This window comes from Rhincodon typus, chromosome 11 (genome assembly GCF_021869965.1).
Source record: "Rhincodon typus isolate 14 chromosome 11, sRhiTyp1.1, whole genome shotgun sequence".
NCBI classification, from domain to species: Eukaryota; Metazoa; Chordata; class Chondrichthyes; order Orectolobiformes; family Rhincodontidae; genus Rhincodon; species Rhincodon typus.
In genome coordinates this window covers 54738085-54760911 of record NC_063342.1, presented here as the reverse complement: position 1 = coordinate 54760911, position 22827 = coordinate 54738085, and the positions used below count along the sequence as shown (strand labels likewise).

At 42.8% G+C, this 22827-nt stretch overlaps 1 protein-coding gene across 2 annotated transcripts in view; it reads left to right on the top strand.

The window, feature by feature from the left end:
* dmd (dystrophin) overlaps positions 1 to 22827 on the top strand; it is a 1291331-nt gene that overhangs the window by 3047 nt on the left and 1265457 nt on the right. For both annotated transcript variants that reach the window (XM_048602828.1, XM_048602824.1), the window contains exon 3: positions 10064 to 10156. The gene's annotated coding sequence lies outside the window, so the exon portion shown is untranslated. The remainder of the gene's footprint in view (positions 1 to 10063; positions 10157 to 22827) is intronic.

Here is a 22827-nt window from a genome sequence, read left to right as displayed (position 1 = left end):
CTTTCTCCCCTGAACTTAACTTAACTTGGCTGAGCTATATATTCCTTGTGGTTGGAACTCCCATCTAAGAGAGGTGAGAACTTCATGAATATATGAAAATTCAAGTTGGATGTCATCGTTCGTTTTACAGTGGGGAGTAACAGTTTGTTTGACTAATTCAAACAATTGATGGGCTATCAGTTACTTTCATTAAAATTATGTGGAGAGTTTGGTATTGTTATTGTGCTAGCTTATAGATATTTTATTGCAGTCAATATTGGTTATTTTATTCATTGACGTAGACTTTGGACTATGAATGTATCTACCACTTTCGACTGGAAGAATATTTATGTTGAGGCTTTGTTGCCACATGGAGATAATGACAAAGTTGTATGGAATTTTCAGCACAGGAACAAGCCATTTAATGCAATGCCACTGTGTTCCACATGATGCTCCTCCCAAATTATTTGTCCAGCTGTAAAGTCATTGCAGCTTCCTCGTAAATCTTAGTCATCGACAAGAGCAAATACCACCACACTGCCTCTGAGAGTCATGGTCAGAGGATCCCTTAACTACCTAGCCATTGACTCTAGCAGTCTCTTTGACAACTGTCTCAAGCTAGATCAAACATTAATGTTGCATTTGACTTCCAAGGTGAGCTTCCAAGCACCTATCTGCACCGTGACTAAGACCAGCTATTTCCACTTGGTCACACTGCCTGACTGCACCTGTCCCAATCCATCTGCTGCTGATACCTTTATCCCACCTCGATGCTTGACTACTCTAGTGCACTCCTGGCTGCCCTCCGACATTCTGCTCACAGTACACGTCACTGTAAAATTTTGCTGCTGGCATCCTTAATCCTGTTTATCCATCAATCTTGGACTGACTGATGTATGCTGGCTCCCAATCAAGCAGTGCCTTGATTTTAAAATTCTCATCTTTGCTTTTGAATCCCATCATGATCTTGCCCCTCCCTGTGTGGAGTTTACTGCATTTCCACAGTACTTAAATATCTGATCACAGCAACAGAAACGCATGTTTGTGCATTGTGTCCTGCTAGCTGCCATGACTGTATAATTCTTCAGTGAGTTTTTTTTCTGTGCTGTTTGCACTTGTACAAACTGGCTGCTTGGAAATGAGATCCCAGCGTGATCAATCATTATGTTGAGCAGACAGTCCATGGTTGACTGTGGAATGTCATGCGCGAGAACCCCATAAAAATTCAAGCAGCTCATCTATGCCGCAATATTGTGCAACATATTTTGAAACCTCCTTGGCAGGCAGTCCAGTACCTTCATCAATTACTTTGCAGAAATATACATTTCAAAGAAAAATAACAACAACCTGAAGTCTGAATTTTTAGCATTGCTCAGAAGTGAGATGACACTCTAGTTTACTTCTTCCTTTGGCATTCCATTGGCACAAGTTCCTACTCATGTGTTGATGGTTCACTCCCTCCATCCCACCACCCCCCCCCCCACCAAGACTCATACAGGATGATTACTTTCTCTGTTGATCCTTGGTATTGTATGCGTGGTTGATGGTCCATACTTATTAAGACTTTTGTTATTATTCTTCTGGGCATGAGTGACCAAAGTGACTGATGGCTCTCTAAAAGATGCAGAAGAGCTTGAATATAGCAATGAGAGTGCACCCTTTGGAGATCATGGATAGTCCTGTGTCTTAAAGATTGTCATATTAGGAAGGTGAGCGAGTGCCAGGCTGAAAGAAGAGGTAGGTGAGAAAGATGCTCATAAATCTCTGCTGTTGCACCAAAATTGCCACCGGTGATGCTATTTATTGTCTTTCTCTCTATATCAAGACGGGGAGGAGATGGTTCTTCTTCCACATTGGTGTGTTTTTAGATCATCTCATAGGTTGCAGGCCTCCCTTTACCTTTTCCAAGAATAGTGGAACCAGGTGAATACTGCTTTATTCAAAATCCTTCAGTACTCATAATGTTTAAGTTTGCTTACCATAGTGGGCATGATGAAATAGAAACTGTGACCATTCAGAATTAATTGATGGTATTAAGCAAGTGAAGCAAGAGCTGGTACACTGAAGATATCTTGGTGACTTCTATGAGCTATGGGAAATAGGGAAAGAAACAATAGATAAAAATGGAGTTCCATCGTGCTGGTTCTGAGGTTTGCTGGATGTGACATATTGAACAACTAATTTTCCTTCTGCAATGCATTGAGAACTTGCAACAGAGGGCAATTTACCATGTAACTGACCAAATGTAACCTGAGGGTGACTCAGAAAATAGCCTCACTGATACCCTTGGATGTTCTTTGGTTTCACCTGCTAACTTCCCACTGTTATTATGCTGTTAGCCCACTAATACTCTGTGCCTCACCATTTCATGGCATACTAATGGTGATGTTTTAACCTCGCTACGTGTAGCATTTGCAAACTTGTCTTTCAGGAATTCCATCCACAACCATAAATGAGAAATTAAAACTTCCACTCTATCAATTTTAAATGGCACACAACTCTTGACACAACTATGTCAAAGAATGCACAACAGTGACAATTTGTGTTTATTTAACAACTTTTGTGTCATAAAACACTGCAAGGTGTTCACAAGTCTGGTAAAACAACCTAAGGCAATGGGCTGCAAAAGGAGTTATTAGAATAGATGACGAAATTTTTGGTTAAAGAGATGTTAAGAAGCAAGGAGGAAAGTGAGGTTGGGAATTGGATAACATTGGGAACAGAATTAGCTGATGGCACCAATAGTGAAGAATGTAAAATTTCAGATGTTTCTGTTGTCAAAAATTGATGAGGGCAGATATCTTGGAGGTTTGTGGAGGTGCATAAATTTAGAGATTAGGGTGGGGCAGAGGTGGGGGTTCAAGGCTATTGAGGGTTTTGGAAATGAGGATGATGATATTAAAATCCAAGATACTTCTTGACTGGATGCCAATGTATCATAGAATCCCTACAGTGTGGAAACAGGCCCTTCGGCCCAACAAGTCCACACCAAACTTCAAAGCATCCCACCCAGACCTATCCCCCTATAACCCACCTAATCTACACCTCCCTGAACATGATGGGCAATTTAGCATGGCCAATCCACCTAACCTGCACATCTTTAGTCTGTGGGAGAGAAGCGGAGCACCCGGAGGAAACCCACACGGACACGGGGAGAATGTGCAAACTCCACACAGACAGTCGCCCGAGGGTGGAATCAAACCCGGGTCCCTGGCATGGTGAGGCAGCAGTGCTAACCACTGTGCCACCGTGCCGCTTATAATCAGTGATCACAGAGTGATCCTATTTGTGTTCCTATTTGAAACACAGGCAGCAGAATTCTTGATGATGTCAAGATTACGGATAGTAAAATGCAAGCAGCCAGGGAGGAGTACATTAGGTAGACTCAGAATCAGAGGTGGCGTTCTGAGACAGATGGGCACAAACCTGGAAGATGGCAATATGTTGAAGGCCTTTAGAGAGTTAAAGGAGGTTGGAGATGGGTTGATAGTTCGTAAGGATAGTGGAGTTGAGGTTTTCTTTAGGAATGGATGATGACAGCAGTTTTTGAAAGGGATGGGGACAAAAACCTGAAGAGATGATTATTAATATTTAAAAAGATGCAGGAAGTACTCTGGCCGCAGCTGAAGAAAGAGAACAGCATCAGTGATTCACTGGTTTCTTCAGACAAAAACTATCTTTTGGTGCAGAGAACAGAGAGCTCCTGAGCTGTTGGAGATCATGTCATAAAGATCTACAGCATAGATAAAGGCACTTTGGCCTATTGCATCTACACCGGTCAAAAACAACAACCTTTGGGACAGCGCGGTGCTGCTGCTCACAGCGTCAGGGACCCGGGTTCAATTCCACCCTCGAGCGAGTGTCTGTCTGGAGTTTGCACATTCTCCCTGTGTCTGTGTGGGTTCCCTCTGGGTGTTCCAGTCTCCGCTCACATTCCAACGATGTCCAGGTTAGGTGGACCGGCCATGCTAAATTGCCCTAGAGGTGGATTAGCCATGGGAGGTGCAGGGTTACAGGATGGGTCTGGGTGGGATGCTCTTTGGAGGGTTGGTGTGGACTCGATGGGCCAAATGGTCTGCTTCCACACTGCAGGGATTCTATATTAAAACTATTCTAATCCTATTTTCGAGCACTTGGCATATAACCTTGTGTACCTTGACATCGCGAATGAACATCTAAATACTTGTTGAGTGTTATGAGAGTTTCTTCCTCTATCACCCTTACAGGTAGTGAGTTCCAGTTTGCCACCTTCCGCTGGATAAAAAGACTTTTCCTCGCACTCCTCTAAACTTTCTGCCCTTTGTCTTAAAACTATGCCCCTGGTCATTTATCCCTCCAAAATGGAAAAAAGCTTCTTCCTGTCTACTCTGTCTCGACCCCTCATCATTTTATGCATCTGAATCATGCCCCTTCTCAATCTGCTCTGCTCCAAGGAAAGCAACCCTAGTCTGTCCATTCTGTCTTCATAACTAAAACTCTCCAGCCCAGGCAACATTCTGGTAAATCTCCTCTGCAATGTATCCAGTGCTATCACATTGCTCCTATAATGTGGATTCAAGAATTGCACACAATGCACTAGCTGTGGCCTAACCAATGCTTTATACAATTCCAGCATAAACTCCCTGCTCTTAAACTCTGTGCCTCAACCAATAAAGTCACGTATACCGCATGCCTTCTTAACCACTTTATTCATTTGTCCTGATACTTTAAGGGATTGATATACGTGCACCCCAAGATCTCTCTGATCCTCTGTGCTTCTCTGAATTACTGTTCATCATATATCCCTTGGTTTGTTTGTTCTGTCCAAATACATCACCTCATTTATTCAGATTTAATTGCATTTGCCACTGCTCAGTCCATCTGACCAACCGGTCCATAGCCTCTTGTTATCTAAGGCTACACTCTTCATGACTTACCACCTCTCAAATTTTTGTATCATTTGTGAACTTACTGATAATCCTCTAAAAGTCAAGTCCAAAGCATATGTTGGAACCAAGAACAGCAAGGGCTCCAACACTGAGTCCTGTGGGACTTCCATATGGGAAAAACATCCTCTAATCATCACCCAGAGATAATACAGTGTGAAGCTGGTTGAACACAGCAGGATAGGCAGCATCAGAGGAGCAGGAAAGTTGACGTTTCTAGTCGGGACCCTTCTTCAGAAATTCTCCAGCATCTGCAGTTCTTACAATCTCCTTAACCATCATCCATTTGCCCATATATCTCCTCTTCTATTCCTCTTGAACTGTTAGGAGCCTTTAGTGCACTCCCAGCAATGTGATTGTTCCTTTTTGTCCTTTTAAGTTTGACCCATTTGGCTTCATTTGACGAGCCTTCTAAGATGTCATCTCTCCTTACTGCTGTAATTGATTTCCTGATCAAAATTCCGTTACCACCTGTTATTTCCTTCCTTGTTTCACCTGACAACTCTGTATCCTAGAATATTGAGCTCCTGGTTCTGCCCGTCTTTAGCCATGCCTCATTGACAGCAATTACATCATATCCACATGTTTTAATTTTGGCTTCAATAGATCTGTTTTGTTTGTCAGACACCTCGCATTAGAATAAATCCCATACAACCTTGCCGAATTCTCATATTCCTTAACTGGTCTATCATGTCCATGCCTTCCTGACTCACTTGCTGTCACTTCTAATTTTGGTCTTTCATCTTCCTCAGCTGAGCATTGGCTCTTGATCATATTGCTGAACTGTGAAGTTAGTTTAAACTCTCCTCCTCACCATGAGCAAACCTCCCTGCAAGAATGTTCATCCCATTCCAGTTCAGGTAAAACCTATCTGCCTTGTAAAGGTCACACCACTCCAAAAGGTGGCCCCATTGTCACAGAAGTATAAAGTACAGCCTCTTGTACCATCTCTCCAGTCTTGTGTTTTCTGCTGTACCCTTCTATTCCTATACACAGTAGCACATGGCACTGGAGGTAATCCAGAGACTACTACCTTTTGGGTCTTGTTCTTTAATCTACTTCCCAGCTCCTTAAATTCTACTTTTAAGACCTCGTCCCTTTTGCTATGTATGTCATTGATGCCAATAAATAAGACAAAGGAGTAGAATTTGGATATTTGGCCAATTGGGTCTGTTCTGCCGTTCAATTATGGCTGATATTGTTCTCAACTCCATTCTCCTGTCTTCTGCTTTGATACCCTGACTAATCAAGAACCTATCTATCTCTGTCTTAAATATACTCAGTGACTTGGCCGTCATAGTCTCAATGAGTTCCACAGATTCACCACCCTCTGGCTGAAGAAATTCCTCCTCATCTCAGTTCTAAAGGGTCATCCCTTCACTCTGAGGGTGTGCCCTTGGGTCCTCATCTTTCCTACTACTGGGATCATCATTTTCACATCTGCTCTATTCTGTAAGTTTCAGTTACATCTCTCTCCTCACCCCAACACCCCTCAATCCTTCTACTGTCCATTAACTACAGATCCGGAGTCCTCAACCGCTCCTCATATGACAAGCTCTTCATCCTGGAGTCACTCTTGTAAACTTCCTGTTGAACTAACCCCCGAGCACCTCCCTTCGCCCCCATCGTACTTTCTTCCTCAGATACAGGGCCCAAAACAGCTCACAGTATTCCAAATGTGGTCTGACCAGAGTCTTAAACAGCCCTAGCAGTACATCTCTGCTCTTGTATTCTAGTCCTGTTGCGAAGAATGCTATGCTAACATTGCATTTGCCTTTCTAACTGCCAACTGAACCTGCATGTTAACCTTGCAGCAGAACGTAGATAGATTGGAGAGTTGGGCGGAGAAATGGCAGATGGAGTTCAATCCAGGCAAATGCAAGGTGATGCGTTTTGGAAGATCCAATTCGAGAGCAAACTGTACGGTAAATGGAAAAGCCCCGGGGAAAATTGATGCACAGAGAGATCTGGGTGTTCAGGTCCATTGTACCCTGAAGGTGGCAACGCAGGTCGATATAGTGGTCAAGAAGGCATACGGCATGCTTTCATTCATCAGACGGGGTATTGAGTACAAGAGTTGGCAGGTCATGTTACAGTTGTATAGCACTTTGTTTGACCACATTTGGAATACTGCGTACAGTTCTGGTCGCCACATTACCAAAAGGATGTGGATGCTTTGGAGAGGGTGCAGAGGAGGTTCACCAGGATGTTGCCTGGTATGGAGGGTGCCAGCTATGAAGAGAGGTTGAGTAGATTAGGATTATTTACATTAAAAAGACAAAGGTTGAGGGGGGACCTGATTGAGGTCTACAAAATCATGAGAGGTATAGACAGGGTGGATAACAAGAAGCTTTTTCCCAGAGTGGGGGACTCAGTTACTAGGGGTCACGGTTTCAAGGTGAGAGGGGAAAAGTTTAAGGGAGATATGCGTGGAAAGTTCTTTACGCAGAGGGTGGTGGGTGCCTGGAATGCGTTGCCAGCAGAGGTGGTAGAGGCGGGCATGATAGCATCATTTAAGATGTATCTAGACAGATACATGAATGGGCAGGGAGCAGAGGGATACAGATCCTTGGAAAATAGGCGACAGGCTTAGACAGAGGATCTGGATCGGCGCAGGCTTCGAGGGCCGAATAACCTGTTCCTGTGCTGTAATTTTCTTTGCTCTTTGTTCTTTGTTCTTAAGAGAATTCTGAACTAGGACTCATTAGTCCCTTTGTGCTTCAGATTTCTCAAACCTTTCCCCATTTAGAAAATAGTCTGCACTGCTTTTATCCTTAACAAAAGGCATATCTTCACACTTGCATCCGCAACTTCTCTCCCCACACTCCGAGCCTGTCCAGGTTCTTCTGCAGCCTCCCCACTTTCTCAACGCTACCTATCCACCTATCTTAATGTCATCTACAAATTGAGCAAAAATGCCCACAGTTCCTTCATCTAGTTTGTTAATGTATGACGTGAATAGTTGTGGTCCCAACACTGACCCCTGTAGAACTCCACTGTTCACCGGCTGCCATTCTGAAACAGACCCCTTTATCCTTACTCTTTGCCTTCTACCATTCAGTCAATCCTCTATCCGTGCCAGTACCTTGCTGTTAACACCATGGGCTCTTATTTAGCAGTGTCTGGTGTGGCCCCTTGTCAAAGGTCTTCTGGAAATCCAAATAGATCACATCTGCTGGCTTTCCTTTGTCTAACTTGTTTGTTATCTCCTCAAGAATTTCAACAGATTTGTCAAGCATGACATTCCCTTGATTCAGCTCTATTTTACCAAACACATCCAAGAATTCTGCAAATCTCATCCTTAATAATGAACTCTAAAATCATATCAACAACTGAGTTCAGGCTAACTTGCCTATAATTTTCAATTGTAAAAAATGAAATTGGTAGAGAAACTCAGCAGGTCAGGCAGCATCTGTGGAATGAAAGCAGAGTTACTGTTTCAAATCTAGTGATTCTTCATCAGAATTTCCTCTGCAACCCTTGGTTTTGAAGCAGTTTTCTCCCTCACACTGCAATCCACAAGCAAAAATACAGAAAAATACATGATCTTCATAGCAGAGATAGTGCAACCCTGCAGCACAATGGTATCAATGTGGACTTCATAAGCTTCAAAATCTCCCCTCCCCTGACCGCATCCCAAAACCAGCCCAGTTCATCCCCGCATCCCTAACCTCTCCGTCCTTCCTCCCACCTCAAGCCCCACCCCCATCTCCTACCTACTAGCCTCATCCCGCCTCCTTGACCTGTCCCCACCCTAACTCCCCACCTACACTCAACTTTACTGGCTCCATCCCCGCCTCTTTGACCTGTCTGTCTCCTTTCTACCTATCTTCTCCTTTATCCATCTTCCATCTGCCTCCCCCTCTCTCCCTATTTATTTCAGAACCCCCTTCCCCTCCCCCATTTCTGAAGAAGGGTCCAGATCCGAAACATCAGCTTTCCTGCTCCTCTGATGCTGCTTGGCCTGCTGTGTTCATTCAGCTTTACACCTTGTTATGTCTGATCTTCATAGCAGTGCCTTTTCAATAATACTGCACAAATTTAGAAATGCAACAGATTAACTTTTAATAGCATGGACTAATTAGGGAAATTCAAGGGGAAGATAGATGATCAACAATTCAGTAGAAATGGGATCCAGGTGACAAGATCTGGGTTTCATCAACACGATGCATTAGAGGGGACATGAAGGGTGATAGGATAGGCTCTGGAAAAAGATGTGCATTCTAAACTAAGGCAGCAATCATTCACTTCGCCTGGATTACCAGAAGCACCAAGTAATTTGCTGATTCAGATCATTGTTTATATCTGAGTATAGGGTCTATTGCGAGAATCTCAAGAGGGTGATGAGGGTCTTGGCCAGGTTAGTCAGTGAGAAAAGCTCACCAGGGAGGTGGGCCATATCACGTGCTGTTCAAGCATTGGAAAGGCCATTGGTGGGTCTTGCCCTGGTACCAAGGACTGTGGGGATGGAGTGCCAGTCAGTCAGAGGCCTTCATTCCTGATGAATGGCTGAGCCAGTGGGTAGGCAGCTAAAACTACTCCTGGCATGGTACCCACTTGTATTGTTGCTGGATCACAGGCCACAGGTGAGGGCTCATGGGGGAAGTGGGTTTGACAGTAATGATATGGGGTTGTTCTCCATACCCAACCCCCAAGTTTCCTGATTCTTGAACAGGCACTTGAGCATCTTTTTGAACAAGAAAATCTCTTTCTCGTAGCATACAGGTAGCCCTGTACGGGATTGCTGATTGTGCACCTTGCATTGTGAACACATCCTTTTCTGTCTCCCCACCCCCGAGCTGTCTAACTTCAGAAGGGTAAAGTCCTTAAATGGGCATAACATGGCCAGTTTAGGGCATCAATTGTCAATAGGGCGCAAAGGCTTTGGGCCTTCCTACCACAGAGGTGAGAAGTTGGTTTAATTTTTCTCTCCCTCCAACACTACTATTAAACTCATTAAAAGGGGGTGGGGGTGGGGGAGGTGGAATAGAAGGTTCCAGACTGCATTCTGTCTCTGTTTCGCAGCTTGGATTTCTTGTTGAAGAGTTTCCACTGGCTGGTTGTCTATGGTCGGGTGATTATCTGGGCCAGCCCTTGGGTAAAAATATGCTGTTACGAGTACAGGCATAGTTACCTTTATCCTCCTTGTGTCTCCTTAGGTGGATTTAGTAAATATCGGTGGAAGTGACATAGTGGATGGAAATCATAAGCTTACCCTTGGCTTGATCTGGAGTATCATCCTTCACTGGCAGGTAAATAAAAATAAAATGCCCATTATTAGTTTTTATCAATATGCCGTTATGACATGACAGGGATTTTTCAGTCATGTTCAGTCAGAATGACGCTGCTGCTACAGGTTTGTGTTACTTACAGATGTTTCACAGCTGCGACCCAAATTTGTCCTCTGTATTTTACAAAAACTGTCTTTGCTAGTTCTCTTTGATGTTGGTGCATGTGCGGACCCTCCATTTAGTCTTTCTTTTTCTGGTCATGCACCTCTCACTGAGATACAGACTTCCTCTGGCTGAAGTGGTCTGCTGTTTGGTTTGTACCAACGCTGCACAATAACTAATGACTGAAGAAACCAGGAAAGGAGTTTCCTCTGTTTACATCTGACCTGTGTAGATAAACAACCAATCAAAACAGGTTGTAGAGCTGGATGAACACAGCAGGCCAAGCAGCATCAGAGGAGCAGGAAGGCTGATGTTTCAGGCCTAGACCCTTCTTCAGAAATTTTCTAGACCCGAAACATCAGCCTTCCTGCTCCTCTGCTGCTTGGCCTGCTGTGTTCATCCAGCTCTACCCCTTATTATCTCAGATTCTCCAGCATCTGCAGTTCCTGCTATCTCTGAATCAAAACAGGTTGTTCACTTAATGTCAGTCAGCGATGCAGGATTACTGATTGATCTTAACTTCCTCATCTGCTGTCCAATATTGTTATCCTCACTGGATGCAATTGTACTGCTGTATGAATGTACTTTACTGTTTCATGGCCTGGAAAATATTCTTGCAATAATACAATAATTTATCAGGTGAAATGACCTTTAAATGACTACTTAAAAGTGGAAAACTAAGGTGAAATGGATTGTTTTCCAATCAAAGTTTTGAATGTTGGCTTCTCAGTTACAGCTGAAACATGCCAGAGATATTTCATTTCATAGAACTGCTACAGTAGGGAGTACATTATTGACTGTACGTGAGAAAGGGAGTCCACAATTTAAGTTGTCAGCAGTCTTATGGCATTTTCAGAAGTAGCCACAAAGGATCTCTTATACGCGAACTGGCTTTCTGGAATATTTGGTGGTGTGTTTTAGTTCTTATTGGTGCATTGTCCATTTCTTGGCATTGACGCATGAGAGCTGTGTGTGAGCATGCTTTGGAAGGTTCCCATTTTGTGTGGAGCTGATCAATAGGCATGCCTGTTAAATCCAGTCTGTGCGTAGGGATCCATTAGATGCATATGTATGTGGACCACATACACACACAGCCAAACAGCATACAACCAACTACCCCATGCAGTCTAAAATGTCTCCTTGAAACTGTCAGTTGGGGAAAGACAGGCTTAGGCAGGAATACAGGCTCAAAGGGAAGTTTTAGCGTTGTTCATTACATACTGACCATAATCTCATCTGGTGGTTCAGGATTGATTTTTAGAAAACGAAAAAAAACTTCAAGGAAATCAGAGTGAATGTCTGGTGCAATAAGTTGGCACTGGATCAAAAGAGTCAGTCTCATTAAACATTCTCAGGGCAGCCAAAACACTTGTGTGAGTTGGCAGAAATCTTCTCGTGGTGAAAAAGAGGTTTACAGGACCTTAAAGTATAAAAGGGAGCTTCTTAATGCATATGAAGCCCTCTGACATAAAACATCCCAGCTATAGCTCTGCCCTGTCTACAGGGTGTACAAGTGATTCTGATATAGGTGTTAATATTCCATCCTCCATTTCTGCCCAATTCTTAAACAAAAGACATGAAGTACTCCCTTTGCAAGATCACATTGCTCAAGGTCCCTGAGTGATTACAAACTTCTGCTACCGTTCATTCGTTCCAGGTCATGTCAGTGCAAGAGCCAGTACCAGCTTCAGTGTAGTGAGTTGTGTAAAGGAGGCAGAAACATCAAGGACTGCATCACAGCCATCCACTGCTGCAACATTGTGATAGAGTTTACTATGGGTCTTTCTCAGCCCTGCCGCTAGGCTACTTGGTGATTGATATGGACAGATGAATTAGGAGGAGTGTTGAGCCCGTCCCATTATTCAATAAATTCATGGCTTACCTGATTGTAACCTTAAATCTATATTCCTGCCTCATCCTGCTAATCGTTCAGCCTTTTATTGAACAATAATTTACCTAACACTGTCTTAAAAATATATGTGTGTGTGTGTGAGAGAGAGAGAGGAAAATAAAAAGCCTTATCTCTGTTTAAATCGTAGCATTTGATTTTTTAAAATAATGACCCATAGTTCTAGGTGCCCTTCTGGTGGAGAGAATGTTTCCACTGCTACCCTGTCTTGAGCCCTCAGGATCTTTGATTCTCTGATTGCCTTGAAATTTTCCAAGTGCTCTGCTATAATCTTTTTAATACCATCTTCTGACATTTTCTCCAATACAGATTATCAGCTAACTTGCCTGTAGTTTTCTGCTTTCTGACCACCTCCCTTTTCGAATACAGCAGTGACGTTCACAGTATTCCAATCTAATGGGTCTGCAATTCATTTGGCATTTTGTTATTTCCCATGTTTAATTCTCCGGTTTGTCTTCTATAGGACCAACTCTCATTTTCAAAAGAACCTCTTACTGTCTGATTTTATATTTTAGTTAGCTTTCTTTTGAACTCTGATCGTCCCCCCTTACTAATTTTGCAATTATTCTTTGCTTTCTTTTATATTCTGTCCAATTCTCTGACTTCCCACATGCCTTTGCACAATTGCATGCATTCCCGTAAATTTGGTGCTACCTTAAATATATCTAGTTAATCACTGGCAGATCTGTTCCTTAGAATTTTTCTTGCCTGTTGGAATGTATTGATTTCTCTAAATTGTCTGCTACTGCATGTCTACTGACCTGTCCTTTTGATCTAATATACCAATTCACTGCAGTGAATTCAGCTTTCATATCCTCATAATTCCCAAATATATTTTATTTTAAAGTATCATCTTGCACCTGCTCCTCTCTACCTTAAACTGAATGTTAAATTCCATCATCTTATTGTCACTGCTAACGAGAGTACCATTAATTAATCCTAACTGACTGCATTACACCACGTCGAGCATAGCCCACTTTTTGGTTGGCTCCAGAATATGCCATGCTGAGGACCTGCCCTGAAAATATTCTGAGCTCTTCGTTCAGGGTACCTTTGTTCATCTGGCCTTTCCAGTCGATATGTAGGTTACAATCTCCCATGATTGTCACCATGCTTTCCCGAAAAGCTCTCATTATTTCTACCTTGATTCTCCACCCTGTAACGGTGAGCTGGAACCCACTTTTCCTGCACCAATCTTTGAGACATGAATTAATCTCTCTGATCAGATTTGCCCTGTGCCACATTGCACATTGCTCAGGTAACAGTTTGAGGCTCTGGTTTTGAATTTGATGCCTAACTCCTCATAGTGATTTTGCACAAGGTCTTTCTTTGTCTGACCTATGCCACTGGTGTCTGAGACCGTAATGACTGCCCTTGGCCTTCCACTGAAGGTTTCTCTCCAGCCCTGAGCAGGTGACGCACAACCTGGCACAGTTGTTTGGATGCACACTCTTTGCTGCAGAGAATTGTGTCAATCCCCCTCACTATAGTATCCCTCACTGCCACCATATTCCTACTTTCTATAAGCCTCCCACATGAGTGGCTTCCAAAACCATAATACCATGGTCAGTTTGCGCATTCACTCTGCAACCCTCCCTCTCATCCAGACAAACTGAAAGGACCTCAGAACTGTTGGACAGTTGCAAAGGCTGACACTCCTGTGTTCCTGCCTACTGTATCCCTTACCTGCCGCATTTACAGTCTCAAACTTTTGATCCTGAACAATGACGAAGACTGATAACATATCCCTGAAGAAATGTGACTGCATCTCAGTACAAATAACCAAGGTAGCTTTCCCCCATTCCTAATGCATCACAATGTAAGCCTGTAAATCAGTCTTCAGTTCATAGACACCGAGCTGAAGCCCCCCAAAGTGTTCACCCTGGATTATATTTGCATTCAGGAACTCCAACATGCTGCAATAGTGACACATCACCTGAACTGTCATCCTTCATGTGTTCTAATCATCAATTATATGCTTAATTTTTTTAAGCTTACTGTCAATTACTATACTAAGTTGAACCTTGGGAATGTAATAAACTGTAGTCACTTAACCTGAACTCGTTAGATACTCACTGACTAACTTACTCTTCTGAAGTAGAGTAAGATGCAATTCCTGAAGCTGAAAAAAAAGTTAGGAAAAGCATAAGTAACTCAACATTCCTTGCCCTTTAACTTCCACAGTCACTTAACCCTTGCCCTTCATTGTAAATTGGCTAGTTTTATATTCCACAACACAAATGTAAATCTGCTTCAGAGTTTTGTGAAACAAAAGCAAGACGTGCTGGAGGAACTCGAGTAGATCTGACAGCACATGTGGAGAGAGCAGCCAAGTATATGTCGAATCTGATCTGACATTTTGGAAAGGAACAGAGATGGAAATGGATGGGTTTTCTGCTGTTGGAAAAGGGGGAGGAAGAAATGGAATGGAAGGAATGTTTAGAGGATAAGTGAGTTTAAAGATCAAAGGTGAGACGTTTCAAAAGGTAAAGGAGATTGAGAATGATTGTAGTGACGAAGCAGGGAATTGGTCCAAAGGAGATGTTAAGAGTATAATAGCTTTGACTGAAGGCAAAATATGGAAAGAATAGAATCACAGAATCCCTACAACGTGGAAGCAGGCCATTCGTCCCATCCTCTGAAGAGCATCTCACCCAGACCCTGCATTTTCCATGGCTAACCCACCGAGCTTGCACATTCCTGGACACTGAGCAATTTAGCATGGTCACTCCACCCTACCTGTATATCTTTGGACTGTGGGAGGAAATGGGAGCACTCCGAGGAAACCTATGCAGACACAGGGAGAATGAACAGACTCCACACAGACAATTGCCTGAGTGTGGAATCGATCCCGGGTCCCTGGTGCTGTGAAGTGGCAGTGCTAACTACTGAACTACTGTGCTCTGTGTCTGGCACTTGGGTGAAAGAAAAACAAAACATCCAAATGGCAGATGAAAATACAATTCAGTAATTTGCTTGGATTATTTATTAATACAGTATTGTAATAAACTGAGGAAATTTAATCAGTACCATGCGAACAACCCTAGCTGCATAACAAATGACTATCTCTGCACAACCTGGTCTGGGAAGGACTTGTGTTTTTGCTCAGGATAAGATTTGTATCTCAGTCATGAATTAGAGACCAGGTATGAGTAATAGGTAGAAATGTGTTAATTTGTTGGCAATAAATAGTTATAATTATCCATTTAACAGCAGGATGAAGAATCTTTATGTGCTTCCATTAATATTTAAGGTTAAGGGAGAACTGAAAGGTATGTTGGAAGTGTACGGTACATATTGAAAAGTTGGGCTCATCCTTGCGCTGTGTATTTTTGACAATGTTCCATCGCTTTTTGATACTTGGGGTTGAAGTAAACTGTCTAAAGATGTGCATAATTCATTTAAATTATATGTTCAATTTTCAAAAAAAATCTAAACTACATTTTACAACTTTGGATGAATTTCCCCTCTTGGATGCGTCACCCCATTGGATGGTTGCTTGCTATGATAGGTGTAGCCACATTTGCAATTTTAAAGAAAGGATGCCTTGTTTCATCTGCTGTTGAAATCTAGTTTCTGAATATTTCTCTACTTGCGAATTGAGCAGCTTGTAAGTATTCATTTGCATCATTATTGTTAACGTCGTTGCTAAAGCCTTTAGTTAGCTAGGAAGATAGCAGACAAAGACACTCCCTCCCTGACACACACAATGCTTTCTACGCTCAGTTTGAGCAGAACGCCAGCGGTGTGGTCGTGCCTGCCCGACAACCCAGACACATCTTTTCCCTCCGTCACCGCTGCAGACGTCAGATCAGTCTTCCTGGGAGACAACCCACGGAAAGCCACTGGCCCGGGCGGTGTCCCTACCGAGCACTCAGATCCTGTGCGGACCAACTGGCAGAGGTATTCGCCGAGACCTTCAACCTCTCCCTCCTACAAGCCAAAGTCCCCACCTCCTTCGAGAAGACCACCATCTTCCCCGTTGCCTAAGAAAACACATGCAGTGTGCTTTAATGACTACCACCCAGTGGCTCTGACCTCAATAATCATGAAGTGCTTCGAGAGGCTGGTCATGTCCCACATCAACTCCAGTCTCCCAACCTGCCTCACTCCCCTACAATTTGCCTACTGACATAACAGGTCCACAGCACAGCCATATCCCTAACCCTGCACTCATCCCTGGAACATCTGGACAACAAAGACACCTACGTCAGACTCCTGCTCATGGACTACAGCTCCGCCTTCAGACTGATCTCAAAACTCCATGACCTTAGTTTCGGCTCTCCCCCCTGCAACTGGGTCCTCAACTTTCTGACCTACTGCAATCGGTGAGGATAGGTGACTGCACCTCCTCCAAAATAAAACTCAACACTGGAGCCTCCCCAAGGATGGGTCCTCAGCCCCCTACGGTACGCCCGTAAACCTCCGACTGTGTTGCCAAATTCTGAATGAATGCCATCTACAAGTTCACTGACGACACCACCGTAGTGGGACAGATATCTAACAATGACGAGTTAAACTACAGAATGGAGATAGAGGGCTTGGTGACGTGGTGCAATGAGAACAATATCTCAATCAACATCAGCAAAACTAAAGAACTGATCATTGACTTCAGAAAGAGAGAGAAGGGAGGAGAACACAGCCCCATCTACATCAACAGAACTGAGTTTGAGAGGGTGGAGAGTGTGAAGTTCCTCGGAGTGACGATAACCTACGATCTGTCTTGGACTTCCCATGTCAATGCGACGATCAAGAAGGCACAGCAATGCCTCTTCTTCCTCAGGGGGCTTAGGAAATTTGGCATGTCCATAAGGTCCCTCACCAACTTCTAAAGATGCACCATAGAAAGCATATTGTCTGCGTGTGTAATGGCCTGGTATGGCAACTACTCTGCCCAGGACCGTAAGAAATTACAGAAGGTTGTGTGCGTGGCCCGGACCATCACGGAAGCCAAAACTTCCATCCATGGACTCCATTTATATTCCTTGCTGCCGCGGAAATGCAGCCAACATCATCAACGACCCATTGCACCCTGGTAACGATCTCCTGTAACCTCTTCAGTCAGGCAGAAGATACAGAAGCCTGAACACATGCACAAGCAAGTTTAGGAACAGCTTCTTCCTGGCCGGTATTAGACTGATGAATGGATTCTCTAGCCTCAAATAATGCTGATCTAACTAACTTTGATCTCGCCTAGCATAGGCCCTGTGCAGTGCAACCTGTATGCCTTTAAGTCTTTCTGATCTGTACATCCTTGCTTACTATGATCTGCCTATACTGCTCACAAACAAAGCTTTTCACTGTACTTCAGTACACGTGACAATCAATCAATCAAGAATGTCTATAAAGTCTTAATTCTGCAGAGACAGTGGCGACCATGTCAAAGGTCAATGGGAGAATGGGAATCTGTTTCATGGATCATGTAACTCAGCATGGATTGGATGTGGAAGTCTGGTAGGGGAGATCAGAACATCTTCATGTCTAACCACCTGTGCAATATATTCAGTTCCCTTAACAGCCAAGGCCCAGTGTTCAAGTCCAGGTCATATTTGTGCTCACCACTTCACTGCAGAAATGGCTACTGAGTTTTGCCTTGTAAAATATTGATAACATCAATGATACAGTGCCTCTTGTAGATCTGTGAAAACCATTATTGAATAAGCTCTGACAGAATGAGATCCTTCTCGGTTACTGTTAGTAAGATTTGTCTCAATGCCTTTGTTTATCTCGTCACATATGCATCCTAATGTGCCGAGTATTTTCAGCGAGTTTTGGATGTATGCCTGATGAACATACAGTATACACCATACAGTATATCTGAAGAATTCCCCATCAGAATGTTTTAGTCTGATTCTGGGACTGCTACACTGAATCAGCCTGATTTACCCCGACCAGTGTCTTACATAGCTTTTCTCAAGAACTTTCTGAAAGAGTCTCATTTAAATGCCAATTGTGCAAATTGGTTTGTCGTTATACTATGGTGGGCCTCCAGCCTTTAGGGTGCAAGAGATTCCCACAGCTTCTGACATGGCCTCAGCAAAGATGGTAGTTTCTGTCTTTATGTCTTCTATCAGAAGCGTACAGCATATCAATTGTCAACCTTCCTGTGGGGTGAGATTTTGCCCTGATTTTCAAATGGGCTTCAAACATCTGAAGGGCCCACGTGGGGGTTGTGAGACTGAACCTGCTGGCAGTGATACCGGGGTCTCAATCACTTGGAAACAACTTCCCAGCCATCCACTTCTGCAGAGGGTGGACTCCTGTTGCTGCAGCTCCGTCAAAAAACTGGAAGCTCTGGAGTCTTGAAGGCTGCCTCAGGAATGTTGGGTACTGCTGAGTCAGATAGTGGAATCCAAGGATGTTTCGAGATAAAAATGCCCTTGAAAGCATTCTTTGAAATAACCAATTCCTACAGCCAAAGCCAATAGGTCCCATAGAACCCTCCCAGACAAATTTTTTAGACTTCCAATGTAGCTTCACTGCCTGCAACCCGCTCCAATGCCCAGACTTCCCAAAGACGAACCCTAATTAGGGCCAATGCCATGTTAATCAACTTTTTGCTTCTGTCAACTGAGCAGCCAGTGCACTTTGCACCTTTCCTGGAAAAATTCTCTGGAGGCAATAGGGTATCTGCCCGTTATGTGATGTAGCTGTAACCTATTATCCTTGACCCCCACTCACGACCAGGGAGTCATAAAATTCTACCTTGTTAATGGAGTTGATGCAAAGATGAGAAGTTTCTCCAAACTCATTCATATTCCCATACACTATAGCTGACACAGATCAATAAACAATGTGTGAAATATTTTTGTGGACAACAATGTTTTAACAATGCAGTAGATGTTATGTTTGAAGAACAGAATGATGTGCCTTTGAGAGTGTTCTAAGAGCTCTGATTTTTAATCTCTGATGACCCGAAATAAAATGTTTAATTTTGTTGCCATCAGAAATGTTCAATGTTTGCAATCACAGACGGTATAATACTTGCCCAATCACCTCTTTGCTCCTCACTGTTCAAGGCTCCAAACCCATCTTCCAGATGAAGCAGCATTTCACTTTTATTACTTTCAATCCAGCTGACTGCAATTGGTGCTCGCAATATGGTCTCCTTTACATTGGCGACACCCAACACAGACTGCGTAGCCACTTTATGGGACACCTCTGTCTATCTGTAGGAATGACCCAAACCTCCCAGTTGCTTGCCATTTCAATAAACCACCCCTTGCTGTCATGCTGATATTTCTGTCCTAGATCAGCGGCGATATTTCAACAAAGTACAATACATGTTTGAAGAACAATACCTCATTTGAATTGATTGTTGAGACCCTGGGGCTGACAACTGAGTCATTTTTGTATCTTGATTACTCCTTACTTAGTAGAAATTCTCTCCCTTTCACCCACCTGTATCTACACCATCTGCCTTCTTGCTCCTCCTTTTTCTTTTAACAGCATTTAGAAGAAAACCCATTTTTCGACATCTTTCATTTCTGATGAAGAGTCATACTGGACTCTGAAAGCATTAACTCTGTGTCTGTCTTCATAGACGCTGCCAGGCTTGTAATAAACCTGCTGAGTTTTGCAAATGTTTTCTCTGTTGCAGATTTTCAGCATTTGCAGTATTAGCCTTTTGTTCATTGATGCATTTGAGTTTGCAAATAACCATTTAATCATCAGGAATGACAGAATCCTTATCTAAATGACCCCCCCACCCCCAGCTAAAGAAAAGAATAGTTGACTTGATCAGTGATGTTAGATGATCCTCATTGAGTTTACTTGCTAAGAACAGATGAAGATTTCCTTTCGCTTAGTATCTTGATCTTATGGTTACCTCCGTATTTTTAACTAATGCCAATCATGAAATTGAGGCTCCAATGCTCAGGCTTACACAGATACCTGAATCTCAGTGTATTCTGTAGATGGAAATGTACAAATGGACAAACTAAACAAGTGGGGAATAAATGTAGCAAATGGAGTTCAATGTGAAGAAGCTCAAATTTGTTCAGTTTCTGTCCAGAAAAAAAATGTTACTAGTGAGCATGGGAAAAGCAAATGGATCCGAGTATTCAAATTACTAAATGCCCAAAAAGTCACCAAAAAAGTTAATGCAGTTTTGGCCTTCACATTTAAGAGCTTGGAGCACAATAGGACAAGTGAAATATTTCATTTGCATAGAACTTTGGTTAGTCCATATCTAGAATGCTACATGTAGTTTGGGTACCATATGTTAAGAAGGACTTATTGGCCTCTGGAGATCCAGCACAAATAATATTGGAGTTTAACAAGCTCTATTATGAACATGGTTTTGATAAATTTAGTTTATATTTGCTTGAATTTAGAAGGTTGAATTGAAGGATATCTAATTAAGATGCTTAAAATGAGCAAGGGATTCAACAGCTTTTGGAGAATTGTGTAAGGAGTGTACTCTTTAGTATACTGGCATGCTGTATCTCTGCTGTAAGTGCCTTGTGTGGGCAGTAAGTGGGAGTCATTAAACAGAGTGGTGCAGCTGGAAATGTGTGCCCTTTGAGAACTGTAAGAGAACCAGCTGTTGTGAAAAAGGCAGCAAGCAACGTCCACTGGATTTTCAGAGCTATAAGCAAGCAGCTACTGAAAGAAATAGCATGGAAACAAAAGAAACAAAAAGTATGCAAATTTTGATTACTGAGTATGTGAAAACGGCTATGAGTTTTCCAGTCTCTGCTACTATAGAAATGGAAAGTGATATGAGAGAGAATTGGAATATTTTCTCATGTTAATCGCAAAACTGTGAAAGAGCACTGAGTAATTAAGATGAGCAATCCTGTTATCAGTGCTGGGGAAAGAGAGCTTAAGCTGTGTTGCAGCTTAGATCACAGTTGGGATCAAAAATATTTCCAAATCTTTGGAGACACTTTTAAACAGATATTAATGTTGCTTATGAATGTTGTGTTCAACATCAGAGCTTTGAAGCAGAGGAGATGATTGATCAGTATGTGATGCCATTGATATATCTGACAGAATATTTGAAAAATGATCTCAGCTGAGATAACATTGTCTTAGGTATATAAGATCTTTCCACAAGTGCACATCTGCTGGGAGAGGAGAAAGTTTTAATCTCAAGAAAGACATTGACCCATATAGAAGCTACAAGATTGCTTCAGATGATGATTGACATACTGATGGAATATTCCGCTGACACATATCCCAGGCTGAACAAGCATATTATTTTGGGGGTAAACATACATTTGTGCAGAAAAGCCAGCAGACTGCAAGAATGAGGCTGTAAATAAAGCAAAGGACATTGAACAAAAGAATTGAAAGTGTGCCCAGCATGGGAAAAACAGTACTGTACTTCGGGATACTGTAATACCAGTATTTATGCATAACAAAGCAAAACAAGCCCAGAAGGATGACTACTGGAGAAATGTCAGCCAATGCTTCTGAAGAATCACTTTACACTATACAACAGGTTAGCACTATCACAACTAAAGATGATAAATGGTTTGTTCCTATTAGAATTCAAAGCACAGAAAGGATAGCATCAAGTGAATATAAAGTGTCGGATCAACAACACCAGTGCTTTTTGCGAGATCATGAACTTCACAGACCTGTGACAAATCACTCAATCAAGTTGGTAACTCAGAAATGAAGCTCTTGTCGGTAAGGTTGAGGTTTGCTAATGGAACACTATATGTGCTAAGAGGACAAATTGAAACTGAGAGCCTAATGCAATGGGGAAAATGAAGATGTGGAATTTTGTTTGGCAGATAATAGAATCTCTACAGTGTGGAAGCAGGCCTCTTGCCCCATCGAGTCCACGCCAACCCTCCAAACAGCATCCCACATAGACCCACCCCACCCTGTAACCTCACATTTCTCATGGCTAATCCTACTAACCTGCACACCCTGGACACCATGGGCAAGTTAGCATGGCCAAACTACCTAACCTGCACGTCATTGGACTGTGGGAGGAAATTGGAGCTCCTGGAGGAAGCCCATGCAGATGTGGGGAAGATGTGCAGACTCCACGCAGACAGTTGTCAGAGGGTGGATTGCAGCTGGGTCCCTAGTGCTGTGAGGTAGCAGTGCTCACCACTGAGCCACCATGTACTCATCTCAGCAGAAGCAAATCTAAAGCTTAGATATAACTAAATTTTAAATATGCCAAAAGAGATTTTGGATTTTACAGGCCGCCAAGTTACTGACTGCAGAAGAAATTCTAGAAGATCACAAATCTGTGTTTTTACATGTTTTGGATGTTACCTTGGAGAATATCACCTCGTGGAGGATGAGTGTGAGACAAATGTTGCATCTGTTGGACAGTGTTCCAGCTGCCCTCACAACGTGGCAAGATAGTGCTAAACAAGCAGGGAGTAGTCAAGAAAGTGAAAACTGCTACGAACTGATGTATCAGCACAGTAGTAGTGAGGAAAAACTGGAGTATGCATAAACATGAAGGATCTGAATCCAGCTTTGAAACAATCTCACTGCCTCATGCCAATCATTGTATTTTCTTTCCACCATGTACCAAAGTACAGGATGAAGAATGACTGCTGGCAAGTGAAGCTAGACGAAAGCAAGTTTTCTAACCGCATTCTAGATGCCAGTCATAAGAGACAGGTGGTTATGTCTACTGCTTGGT